The 14,205-nt window shown below is 37.3% G+C and overlaps 1 protein-coding gene and 1 long non-coding RNA gene across 7 annotated transcripts in view; one reads left to right on the plus strand and one right to left on the minus strand.

Annotated features, from left to right (window-relative positions):
- Window positions 1-14,205, minus strand: part of LOC306666840 (uncharacterized protein) — a 177,483-nt gene that overhangs the window by 160,256 nt on the left and 3,022 nt on the right. The gene's annotated exons all lie outside the window — the stretch shown is intronic.
- On the plus strand, window positions 10,837-14,056 carry LOC306666306. Its single transcript, XR_013765271.1, has 2 exons — window positions 10,837-11,252; window positions 11,821-14,056. It is a non-coding gene; the product is annotated as an uncharacterized lncRNA (long non-coding RNA).

Below are 14,205 nucleotides of genomic sequence, written 5' to 3' on the forward strand. Positions count from 1 at the left end.
GGAACCCATGAATTGCAGGGGATTCAGCAGATGTTGTTTCTGCCTGTTCCTGACCTGAGCAAGGAGGAATAAAGTCACTGTTAGTCAACGTGACAGAGATTTAAGATATTTTAACCTTTTTTCTCTTTGGCATTCCTAGATTTTCATTTTTCTTTTCAGAGATATTTTATTTTTTCAAGTTAATCTGCTATTGTTCAACAATTTAAGCTGTGGAGATGCTTTATGTAGAGCATCTACAGGTATATGTAGAGTCTTTCTTGGAGAGTCCACATATTCTTTTTGTAAATATTAAAAATGGAAACGAGCACCCACGTCCGGTGTAGGCCATGAACCTGCTGAGTAATAACTCTCCGTGTGTGGCACACTGCTGGAGCTTAATAAAGTGCACTGTTATGTCTCTTAGCAAAAGTCAAATGTTGTTATGAAAAATATTTGCCGCTTGGCAGTGTCCTTTCAAGTTGGACAAACAGTTAAACAGCTGCCTTAACAGCTGCATTCCAACAGGCCGCCAAAGGCAGCAGCAACATAAACTGGCCAATTCTTCTCCCAGAGGACAGACATTCTGCTTGCACTTCCTGGTCAGTTTCAACACTTCACAACTCAAAAATGAGAACATTTAATCCCACACTGTCTAGCTTGCCACAGATTCAAGTGCAGGATTCAGAAAATTAACATAAGGAGAGGTTCGTCCACAAAATGGATCTGACTCAGAGGAACCCATAGCTGTGGAGCATTAGCTTTAAAGAGACAAACAAGTGTTTATGTGGGGAGGGGGCTGGGGTGTGGAGAGAATGGGTTCCTTTTATTGAGCACCTACTGTGTGTCAGCAAACTCTGGATCCTCATTTAGTTTCAGAAAAGAGATTCTCAGAAATTTCTTCAATAGCATTTTGATTAAGTACATTCAATTAACTATTGGTTACTTTTATATGCTGAAAATACTGGTAAAATTTAAACTCTAAGACAAAGATAGTAAGATTAGCTTGGCAGAGTCGGGAAGTGTTCAGTGGGAGGCCGAGTGGACTTGGACAGAGATGGAGCAGGCATGTTTGAGAGCCACAGAGAGTAACTTCACACTCTGCTAGGAAAGGGATAATAATGTGGTGTTAAACATTTCAAGGCACCGACCAAAAGAACAGAAATGCAACATACAGCTTCCCAGGCAAGTGGGAGTGAGGGGGTGAGGGGTGGGCTGGGACTTTTATCTTAGAGTTTTTTTTTTTTTTTTTTTTTTTTTTGGCGGTACCGGGGATCAAACTCAGGGCCTTGTGTTTGTGAGGCAGGCACTCTACCAACTGAGCTATCTCCCCAGCCCTTGAGCTATCTCCCCAGCCCTGGGCTGGGACTTTTAAATCCAACAGAAGGCAGGAAAAGGGTGGGGTGGGAGTGCTAGAAATAAGTTCAAATATATCACTATTCATAATAAATGTAAGTGGATTAAAGCTACCCATAAGAAAACATAAATCACAACTTCAAGTGTTCTTAAGGTTCCCCAATTTAGGTGATATGATACGTGCCAAAATAAAGCAATGATTTTTATTCTAAATGGCAGTTATTTAAACTGATTAGCATGCTGACCCCATGGGGAAATTCAACCCTCTTCATGGAGATCTACGCAGATACTCTATGATCTTCCTGATTTGTAGCATTTTTTAAACAGATGGACACAACACCATTGTTTTATTTATTTATTTTTATGGGGTGCTGAGGATGGAACCCAGGGCCTCACAGGTGCTAGGCAAGTGCTCTACCACTGAGCCACAACCCCAGCCCCTGATCTATAACATTTTTTTGGTGGGGGTACTGGGAATTGTTTTTGTCAGATTTTGGTTTCAAGTTTATGCTGGCCTCATAAAACAAGTTGCGAAGTAACTCTCTGCTATTTTCTGAAAAAAAAAATGTTGATTTGTAATACTTCTTCCTTAAATATTTCATCTATAATACATTTTAACCTGAAGTTTTCTTTTTATTTTCCTTTCAGTAGTGAGGATTGTACCCAAGGGCACTTTACCACTGAGCTATATCCATAGACCATTTAAAAACTGTATTTTGAGACAAGGAATTGCTAAGTTCCCAGGCTGGCCTTAAGCTTGTGATCCTCCTGCTTCCCACGTAACTGAGATTACTGGTGTCAGTTGCTTTGTGTGGCTTCTGAATCTTTCTTTATAGGAAGGTTTTCAATTATAGACTCAATTTTTTTTAACAGATATGTATATGCATTCATATTTTCTATTTATTTTGTATCCATTTTAATAATTTTTTAAAAAATTTCATATATAAAGTACCTAAGTACTTGGGGATGTAAGGTTGTTCAATAATATTCTCATGTTTTTAGACAGGCTTAGTTGAGATATAGTTAATACACCATGCAATTAACCCAAAGTGTATAATCAATGGTTATGGTTTCAGTGTATACACACAGTTGTATAACTGTTACCGCAATCAATTGTAGAACATCTTATCACTCCCCCGCCCCCAAAAAATGATTAACGATCATTCCCTGTTCTTCTCTGACACTCCCTCTCAGCACACGGCATCCACTAATCTACTTTAGCGACTTTGTGTCCAGAGATTTGCCCATTCTAGACATTTCATGTAAAAGGAACCAGACAGTATGGGGTCTTTCACGACCATCTTCTTTCATTTAGTATAGTGTTTTTAAGCTTCACCCATGTTCTAGCACGTATGGGTACTTCATTCCTTTTTAATGACTGAATAACTTTGCATTGGATGGCTACACAATATTACATTTACTCACTCACAGGTTGGTGGACATCTGGGTTGTTTCCATGTGGGGGCTATTGTGAATAATGCTGTTATGAATTTTCAGACACAAGTTTTCCTGTACGTATGTTTTCATTTTCCTTGAGTATACATGCAGGAGTGGAAGTGCTGGATCAAATGAGAACTCTCTGACCTACTAAGAAACTTCCAGCCGTTTTCCAAAGTGGCTGCACCCTTCTACATTCTCATCAGTAATGTTTGAAGGTCCTCATTTCTCCACAGCCTTGGCAATAGATTCCATATTTTATTGGTACATTATAGTTGTACATAATGATGGGATTTATTGTCACATATTTGCACATGCACACAATATAACAATAAAATTTGGCCACCATCACTCCCTAGCACTTTCCCCTCCCTCCCCACCTCTCTTTCTTCTACTGATCTCCCTTTGATTTTCATGATCTGCCCCCACCTTTCTTTTCCTTTTTCCTGTCTAGTTTCTGCCTATGAGAGAAAACAAATAACCCTCGACCTTCTGAGTTTGACTTATTTAATGTAATAGTCTCCAGTTTCTTCTTTCTTCCCTCCCTCCCTCCCTCCCTTCCTTCCTTCCTTCCTTCCTGTACTGGAGATTGAACCCAGGGGCGTTTAACCACTGAGCCACATCCCCAGCCCTTTTTATATTTTATTTTGAGACAGGGCCTTGCTAAGTTGCTTAGGGCCTCGCTAAGATGCTGAGACTAACTTTGAACTCATGATCCTCCTGCCTCAGCCTCCTGAGCCAGTCCAGTGGAATACTAGGTGTGCGCAACTGTACCTGGCTAATTTCATTTTTCTTTATGGCTGAATAAAACTCCATTGTGTATATATAGCATATTTTCTTTATCCATTCATCCACTGATGGACACCTAAGCTGATTCCATGGTTTGATTATTGTGAATTGGGCTGCTATAAACATGGGTATGCATGTATCACTGTAGTATGATGACAGAGCTTGGCTTTTCTCCTTTTCATCTCTAAAATGTTGTCATTCAAAGGTTTTGAGTATAGTCTCCTCCCCACATGAGATCAGAATCTGGCAACAGCCTGAGGAAAAGATCCCTCAAGTGTTTTACACAGTCACTTTCTCTAGCAGGATTCATCTCCTAAGATTTTACTCTTTCTGAATGAGTCCCCTCCCCTGCGTCCTTCTCCTTCATACCCCCTATGCAGCAGATAACCAATGGGCATGTTTCAGACCATGACCTTCAAGCCTTGCACTTGGGTCCCTTGGCCGAAAAGGGGTCACTGTGACCAGATTGGTAAATGCCCTATGGAAGCAAACTGATAAGGATTGTCAAGTCACCTTGGAGGGCTTTTCCACCCCTGAAATTTCTGTTCTGTAATTTTCCATAACTTTCCAATGTCTTTAACATATGATTTTACAATCCACCTGTTTTCGGGGGACTATGGCCTTTCTATTAAATCCTCCCAAAGTGAAAAATCTCCCTCGACACTTGTACTACATGCAAGTAATGCACTCTGATCTTTTTCTACTCTACTTCATTACAAATGAACAAGCTCTTGGTCATGACACATTAAATCAATGTCAGGATCCACCATTGTAGTATAAACTAGAGTGAGAAACACTGACCTAATAGATCTCTGGAAAAAACCGAGGAGTCTGAAATTGGAGGCTCATTTAAGGGGTATGGGTTAAATGAATCTCAATCTTGTCAGTATTATAGGAATTCTGCCTGTATTTTCTCTCGAGGTCTGACAGGATCAGCTTCTACAACCAGCTTCTCACTGAAATGTTATGGTAATGGTAATTTAATTTTATACTACTCCTTTTCTACAGTTCTTTTTCTCAGTTAAAAGTTCCTCTTTTATTATTTGTTTTAGACTTCATTGTTTTGTTTTTGGCAGTACTGAGGCTCAAACCTCTACCACTGAGCTACATCCCAAGCCCTTTTTGTTTTTGAGTCAGAGTCTCACTAAGTTGCTTAGTCTGGCCTCCAACTTTCAATACTCCTGCCTTGGCCTCCTAAATTACTGGAATTATAGGTGTATACAACCATACCTAGTGTTAGTCATTAGTATTATTATAACCCCAGAAATTATAAATTTCCTATTGTCTTATCCATAAAGATATGACAGGTGAAAAAAATATATATTCCTATTTTCCAAACCTTTGACTTCCCCATACCATATGTCTTTTACTTGAAATAATAAATCTTCCCAGCATTTATTGATGGAAGGATTTGGTTAACTACCAAGGATCAAAGAAGTGGACACATTGCCCATTATCAACATATACATCATAATCAGAAGATAAAACATCTTACATCCTGAGAAAAGTAGCTAACAAAAACAGAATCACTGTCATTCATTTTCCCCAAATAAATGAGGCCTTAAATTTTATTAGTTACTGACTCCTTGATAAAAGCATCTTTATTACCAACCTTTGCAATGCTGATAGATGAAGATCTGTGATGACTAGGGAAGCAGGTGAGAAAATGGTCTTTTCTACCGCTACCATGAACAAACAATTGCAAACTTGGTAATGTTGTTGGTTTGTGTGTGTTTTGTTTTATATTTTGATGAGCTAGTCCTTTTAAAACTTGGAATTGCCAGGCATGGTGGCACATGCCTGAAATCCCAGTGACTCAGGAAGCTGAGGCAGGAGGATCATCAGTTCAAGGCCAGCCTCAGCAACTTAGCAAAGCCCTAAGCAATTTAGTGAAACCCTGTCTAAAAATAAAAAATAGAAAGGGTTGAGGGGATGCGTCTCAGTATTTAAGAACTCCTGGGTTCAATCCCCAGTGCCAAAACAAAAACAAGAACTTGGAATTGCCTGGCATGGTGGCATACACCTGTCGTTCCAGTTACTCAAGAGGCTGAGGCAGAAGGGTCAAAAGTTCAAGACCAGCCAGGACAATTTTGTGTGACTGTCTCAGAATAAAAAATAAAAAGGACAGGGAATATAGCTCAGTGGTAGAGTCCCTGAGTTCAAGCCCAGGTACCATAAAACAAAACAGAAAAATCAAAACAACAAAACTTGGAGTTGTTGATAAACTTTCCTTGCAAGTAAACTTTTCCAAGTGCTTTGAGTATTTCTCAGATAATTCTGTAGATTCCAAGATTTTGTGTGTTTACTTACTAGAGAGATTCATCACTTACAGCCAAGTTAACCGCATAATCTCTGAAGAGCAAGTGATGGGTTGTTTGGGGTACACCTTTTCCCTCCCAGGGCAAAGGGCAGGGGGACTCCAATGTGCCAAGAGGGTCTCCATTAAGTTGTTTCCATACCTTTTTCTGGTTCTGTTTCTTGGCCACACCTGGTTCTGATTTGTACACAACCACTTATTTCTCCTTTGGTGGCATCTGCTAAGATTATTATTACCTCTCTGGTCTGTAGGGTAACAGATGACAGACATCTGATTATACTTTGTTCCCCTTGAAAGCTCTGCCATCTCCTGTCATCTGAGATACATCGTATCTTTATCAAAGGTCTTAAGACATTGGCTTAGTCGAACTGATGGGCTTCAGGAGCAGGTGGGGAAGCTGCTCTCTCACTCTCCATCTCTGACTTAAATGCCTCAGAGCCTGAGGAAGCCTGTCATTCTTGTTTGTATGCCATTGAGTTCAGGTAAACGAAGATGGAATTTTGTAACCACTAGATCTAGAGCTGCTACTATCAACCAATAACTCACGCTTTTTGTATTCTGACCACATTAAATCTACTGAGGCTGAAGTTATAAATTGAGGTTGGTAGTTCTGTGTTTGTTTTAAAGAGCCCTTTTTCAAAATGGAAGGCATAGTTTTTTTAAAAAAATAATATTCAATGATATACCTTTCACTGTCCAAAGTTAACTTTCTCCTTCAGGAAGATGTTAATCAATCAATTAATCAGTATACTTGAAATAGTTTTTATGTGATTTCAGAGAAAAAAGTAGAAACTTCAAAGTTTTTGCTTGGTTTGTGTACCCATTATATAAATGAGCCTGGATTTCTTTTACTTTTCTTGCTTTTTAAAAAATTTCCCCTTCAGTACTGAGGATTGAGCCCAGGGGTGCTCTACCACTGAGCCCAGCCCTTTTTATTCTTTGAGACAGGGTCTCAATAAATTGTCCAGGCTGGTTCAACCTTGTGATCCTTCCACCTTATCCTCCAGAGTTACTGGAATTATAGGCATGCACTACTGCACCTGGTCAAAGAAATTGTTCTAATTTATAAATTAGTATTGTTGATCATTAAATAATATTTGTAAATTAGCTACCAAGTACAAATTATGATGTATGGATAATTTTTAGAGAGTGAAAAAAATACCTCATCCAATACTGGTTAAATAAATCCTTGCTCTGGTTTTTATACATTGTAAGTGACGATCAATGAACAGGTTGAAAGGATACATAAACAGGTTCAATAAGTTGGTATACATCTTTTTTAAGAAATGTGAAAGAATTTTTGCACGTCTTTCCATGGGGTGTGCATGCAAAAAAATGAATTTTTATTCGTAAAAAATGAATTTTTAAATGTGTCATGGAAAAGTAAAAATTAAATTTTTATATATTCTGGATATGCCAGAATATATAAAAAATATTAAAAGACAAATATGAGGGTGTACCATAGAAGTAGGATGTCTGAGAAAATAGACTTTGCCTTGATTTATTATAAAATGCATTAACTGATTTTATAAGGTTTTCCAGATGTAAAGAAATTTGTTTTCATAAAACAAAAACTTATGAATCTTTTTCTATAAAATATGGATAGCATTCTAAAAGAATAAAACTACATTTGGATTTTTTCTCTCTTAAATCCACGAAGTATTGTTTTCTCTGAATAAAAAGGTTGAACTAGTGCCCAAATAGCAGAGCAAAAACAAAATACTTGAGAGCCTGTTAATGTGTGTTTGTCAAATTCTTGAACTATGTTTTTTATTTGCCTCATCCTTGAAAAAGTTCTGAATGTTTACTTTAATATTGTATGCAACCTTTTTTTTCTGAATCATATGCTTTTCTCCTTGGATTACTTTTTCTGATATTGCCCTTCCCAAGTTTTACCCCCACCTTTGGACTAAAACTCAGTGATTTTTACATTAAAATTGTCTTTGGGGTTTCCCCAACAGTTGCTGGACATCCACAAAGATTTGCTTCTCTCAAGTACTGCTAAAAATAATTAGAAATGTTTAGTATACTCCAGATATTTTATTACTCAAAACTATTATAAAAAGGTATTCTGCTTATTATAAGTCCTCAATATGAAAACTACTTGCAAATCAGTGAAGTTTAATGTTAATATATGTAAATAAAATATCAAGATGTTTTAGACAATTATGTAACTTTCAGGTTTCATAAGCATACTCATGTTCATATATGAAGAAAGAGACAATAACTACTAAAAATAAATCCTTTTTATAGGGAATAGGTGAAAATCTCAAAATATTTTATGGGATTAATTAAGAGAACCTGAAAAATTTTAAATGCTGGCTCTGTTAATGTATATTTTTCTTTTCAGTTATATAATTATTGACTAATCCTTTAAAAAGGATTGTGTTCTTTCAAAATAAATACTTCTACTCTCTAAAGTGGAATGAAACATTCTTCAAAAGGCAATATCTCTGAGCCGGGTGTGGTGATACATGCCTGTAATCCCAGCGACTTGAGAGGCTGAAACAGGAGGATTACAAGTTCAGAGGCGGCCTCAGCAATTTAGCAAGGTCCTAAGCAACTTAGCGTCTTAAAAAATATAAAAAGGGCTGGGGATGTGGCTCAGTGATTAAGCACCCATAGGTTCAATCCCTGGTACAAAAATAAAATAAAATAAAATAAAAATAGTTCTACCAGGAGAGGTGGCCTATGCCTGTTAATCCCAGTTACTTGTGGGGATCTCGTTTGAGGTCGGCCTTGACAACTTCGTGAGAACTTATCTAAAAATAAAAATTAAAAGGCCTGGGTAGCTCAGTGGTAGGGTACCCCTAGATTCAATACCCAGTACTGGAGAGAGACAGAAAAGAAAAGAGAGAGAGAAAGGAAGAGGAAGAAGAGAAAGGAAAGAGGTACTGGAGCCTGAAAATCAGTCCCATGAATGATCAGCCATGCCTACATGACTGACCCTTAAGGAAAAAAATCTGTACACCAGGGTTTCAGGGAGCTTCCCTGGTTGACAATACTTGGAGAATGCTGTCATACATGTTGCTGGGAGAATGAAGTACTGTCTGCATGACTTCACTGGAAGAGGACAACAGGAAGAAAACAATACCACAGTAAAAGATCAAAAGGAAAACAATACCACAGTAAAGGATCAAAAGAGCAGGTATTGACCGTAAAATCTTCACCTTCGAAGGAAAGGTCTGGTACTTGCCCAGCTCCTGGCAGGTAACCTCTAAGTCCTTGGAATATCCTGCCTGATAGGAGTGTTTCTGTTTACCTCGGGCTATAGGCCATGCCAGATAGTATAAGCCAACAATGTGATTTATGGTGGAAGACTTGGGCCATGTGGGATCAGGTTGACCTCTGGAGGGGCTGGAGTCTGAAGATCAGCCAGATGGGTTATTAGCCATGCCTACGTGACTGACCCTCAAGAAAAAATTTGGACACCAAGCTTCTCTGGTTGGCAATATTAGGAGAATGTGATCACACATGTTGCTGGAAAAATGAAATGCTGTCTGCATGACTTTACTGGGAAGACCACTGGAAGCTTGTGCCTGGTGTCTCCTAGACTTTGCTTTGTATGTCTTGTGTCAGTTGCTGATTTAAATCCACGTCCTTTTGCTATATTATAAAATAACTACAAGCATAGAAGTCTTCTGAGTTCTGTAAGTCCTCTAGTAAATCACTGAACCAAAGGTCATCTTTGGGGCACACCTGAGATAAAAAAAAAAACTGATGTGAAGTAGCACTGAGTCACCCTGAGGGCACCTGCCTGACATACATAAAGTCCTGGGTTAGATCCCCAGCATTACACACCCATATAAAGTCACCCTGTCCAGTTCTCATTCCTCAAGTTAGTGGAACTTTGAGTTTTTCCTACAAGTTACTCTCTAATAACTATATCCATGATTTTGGCAACACTGATATCTGAAGTTTTATGATGACCTTTTTTTGGGGGGTGGGGGGGGTGTGCTGGGGATCGAACCCAGGGCCTTGTGCTTACAAGGCAAGCACTCTACTGACTGAGCTACCTCCCCAGCCTCTTATGATGACCTTTTTGGGTACTGTAATTATTTGAGAAAATCATTTCTTTTTCAGAATCTTCATGAAATTCATTATTAGTAAATCCATTTGGGTATTTATCAATTCAGAACACAGAGTAAAGCAGAGGCAAATTTTCTGATTATATTTAGATCAAAGAGAAGGGAAAGGGCAGAGTTGTAACTCACAAAAGGTAGAGACACTTAAAAATAGACGTAAAGCAGCAAACAAAGTATTCTCAAAATAAAAGAAAAAAAATACGAAAATCATTTTCTACCATGAAGAAAATAATCAAATTTGGTAATTTTCTAAATTTTTTTTCCTTTAAATGATTCTTGTGTTTGTTTGGGTGATGGGGATTGGACCCACAGGCACTACTGAACCACTGTTTTATTTTGACACAGGGTCTAAGTTGCTTGAGGGTCCTGCTAAATTGCTCAGGCTGGCCTCGAGCTTGTAATCCTCTTATGTTGGCCTCCCAAGTCACTGAGATTACCAGAGTGTACCACCAGACTTGGCTAATTTTCATATTTTTTCTTTAATAAATCTGTCCATGGATTCCCTTGCAAATCTTTGCATGTGAATTCTTTGTTTCTAAATGCTTTAGTCTCCAAATTATTTGTTTTTATTTCAGTGTATGGCAGTTTGAATCAAGATTTCAGTGGAATGGCTTAAGACAGTCAAACTCTACTTTGTGTGGCCTATCTATAGGAATGCTCCAAGAATAAGAAATCACAGGCAGACATCCTACCTAAATACCACAGGCAGGGCTCTGTCTACTTGAGAGGTATTCTGTAAAAGAATAAAGAAAAAGGGCAGTGGGCTGGGGTTGTGGCTCAGTGGTAGAGCAGTTGCCTGGCATGAATTATACCCTGGGTTTGATCCTCATATAAATACTCATATAAGTACTGCATAGAAATAAATAAATAAAATAAAGGTCCACTGACAACTAAACAAAATATATAAAAAAAGGAAAAAAGCAAAAAGGGCAATATCTGAAAATTTAGCTTAGGTGTTACCATTTAAATCATACAAGAGAGAATCAAAGTATGTAATATGTTATGAGTTCTTCCACATGTGTCAGAGAAGTTATATGCATAAAATAATAGAATACATTTTTTAAAAATCAGTTATTTTTTAGATTAAAGTAAAAGTAGACATACCTAACCTAGAAATGGCTTTTGACTCTTAATTGCATTTCTTAGCTATAAATTTGTAGCTTGTTTCATTTTGGAGAAAATGAAGGCAATACTGCTTTTTATGTGTCCAAGCACTGCAATATTTAAAATATTAAGAATGTTTTACATATATTACATGTCTTGTATTAGCTATTTCTTTTTTTTTTTTTATTGTAAACAAATGGGATACATGTTGTTTCTCTGTTTGTACATGGCACAAAGGCATACCATTTGTGTAATCATAAATTTACATAGAGCAATGTTGTTTGATTCATTCTGTTATTTTTTCCCTTCCCCCCACCCCTCCCACCCCTCTTTACCCTCTATACAGTACTTCCTTCCTCCATAGTTGCCCCCCTCCCTAACCCTAACTCTAACCCTTCCCTCCCCCCCATTATGTGTCATCCTCCACTTATCAGCGATATCATTCGTCCTTTGGCTTTTTGAGATCGGCCTATCTCACTTAGCATGATATTCTCCAATTTCATCCATTTGCCTGCAAATGTCATAATTTTATCATTCTTTATGGCTGAGTAATATTCCATTGTATATATATACCACAGTTTCTTTATCCACTCATCAATTGAAGGGCATCTAGGTTGGTTCCACAGTCTGGCTATTGTGAATTGAGCAGCTATGAACATTGATGTGGCTGTATCTCTGTAGTATGCTGATTTTAAGTCCTTTGGGTATAGGCCAAGGAGTGGGATGGTGTATTAGCTATTTCTGAAAAGTTTTAAGGCATTAAAGATACTTTTGCTAGAAATTTTAAGTTATAAAACTATAAGTGTTTCACAGGATTCTCAGGAGAGTTTTTAATTTTACGTGGGTTTCGTGGTGTATGTTTTAAATAACACATACAGTGATGAAGAGTGAAATACTTTCCAATTCAGCGAGAAGATTCTGGACAACTGCCCTGTAAACATCAATCTTATATTTCAGGCAAGAAATGATTCACATTCTGTACTAGTTCAGTAATACATTTTTCCAAGAAATACTCTTCAAGCCAATGTACATTTAAGGTGAACTAACAAAAAACCATCCAAACAAAAACTTTCAAGGTTTTCCAGAGCCTTTTCTAAAATTCACTAAGATAAAGCAAAATTAGGTCAAAAGTACATTATTTTAGTTATTATTGGAAATTCTGGCTTTAAAATTCTCTTCTCATAAAGACTAAGATAAATTAACTGCTTAAGCAACTTTGGTCAATTGTTGTGGTGACTACTTTTATAAGTGGATAGAATCCCATTATAACGAGCAATATTTTTTACTCACTTTTTGGGGGAGTATTGGGGATTGAAGTCAGGGTACTTAACTATCGAGTCAGGTCCCCAGCCCTTTTTTGTGTTTTATTTAGAGACAGGGTCTTACTGAATTGCTTAGGGTCTCGCTAAATTGCTGAGGCTGGTTTTGAACTCTCAATCCTCCTGCCTCAGTCTGCTGAGCCACAGGGATTATAGTCCTGCACCACCACATCTGGCCCCTTTACTCACTTCTTTATATCATTCCTCCCAATGTATGAACACCACCCAGAACAAAGTAGTTTTTGTTATGACATAACTACAAAGAAATCTGTTGAATAGGATATTTGGGGTAAATAGTGGGATATTGAATCATGGGACGCTTGGACTGCCTTGGGTGTCAGCTTAACATTCCGTAGGTGGAGGTTAGTTTTATATCCTACAATTCGAAGCATATAAGCATATTGGCAGTTTGGAGTCAGTTTTGCATTTAATGTCTTGGATATTTTAAATTACTTCTATTCCTGTTTTTTTTAGTAGAATTGTTTCCTAAAGAATACCACTACTAAATCATTGCTGTCAGAATTGTGTATATTCTATAATATCTTTGGTTGAGGAAGTCTATTTTTCCTAATACTTTTTTAAATGTGCTGTGAAAGAAAATTTGAGTATGTAGTGTGTATGACAAAAGTTTTGAATTAGTAGGACCTAAGTAACAACAACATTCAAAGATACTGGTACTTGATATTCTAGTAAGAAAAATTCACCTCCAAATTAGAAGCTGGAAGGTCACTGGAATAACTGAAAAAGAAGCACAGTATAAGGCTTTTTAGATTTCTAGTACATGTGTTAAGAATTGTGTACAAAGTGAAATGTCTGTGTACTGTTTCTCAATAGTCAATAAAATCTCAATTATGGGGGGAAAAAGTCAAGAAATACAAGCTTCTTTCAGTAACTGTGTTTCATAAAGCTATTTTTCAGACATTTATCTACTCATTTAAAATATATTCTACCAAGACAATTGTGTAGTGGAGTGACATGTTTTTAATGAGGGCTACATTGATGATATTATCAAGTTTTAAATTTTGATGGTGCTGCTTTTGACGCTTAAGACAAGTAGGGTCTGTCAAATGATACATCTTTGCTTTGTTACAGACTGTATACCTACACAGTTTCTTTGTCACAATTCTCACATCACAAATTTCTGTCCTAACCATCACAGAGTCATGCTTGGTTAGATTCTACACAGAGGCAGAATAATAAGGTCATTTGTTCAGGGAGTCATGTTGAATGTATTTATTTGCCTACATTAGAAAAGCAACAATTCTCTCATGTAAGTAAATTAGTGTGTGAAAAGCAAATTCTATACATCAGAAAATATAAATGAGACTTTATGGTATTTAAATGAGACTTGTACCTGTAAAATACATAAAAAAAAGATTCATAATAGTATTTCTGGGATAACCAGTAGATTGTTACAAGCCATAGGAGGGAATTTGGAAATATTCCCATTTTTGACTGTCCCACTTTTCTCCACAACATTTTTCAAATTGATTCTCACTGAATATTAAGAGCCAAACTTTTCTTTCTCAAACATCATTTAGGATGACAGAAAATTACAGGGGCTGGGGTTGTAGTTCAGTGTTGGAGGGCTTGCCTCTCACTTGTGGGGCACTGGGTGCTCCTCAGCATCACACAACAATAAACGTATTGTGTCCAACTACAACTAAAAAAAATTTTTTTAAATTACAATCGAGGGCTGGAGGTGTAGCTCAGTGGTGGAACATGTGCTTAGCATGTGCAGGTTCAGGGTTTAATTTCTAGGACCACATAAAAGACAAAAACAAACAAAAAAATACAAGGTATGACGTTTACTTTGAAAAAC

This window comes from Sciurus vulgaris, assembly GCF_902686455.1.
Source record: "Sciurus vulgaris genome assembly, chromosome: 7".
Classification (NCBI taxonomy): domain Eukaryota; kingdom Metazoa; phylum Chordata; class Mammalia; order Rodentia; family Sciuridae; genus Sciurus; species Sciurus vulgaris.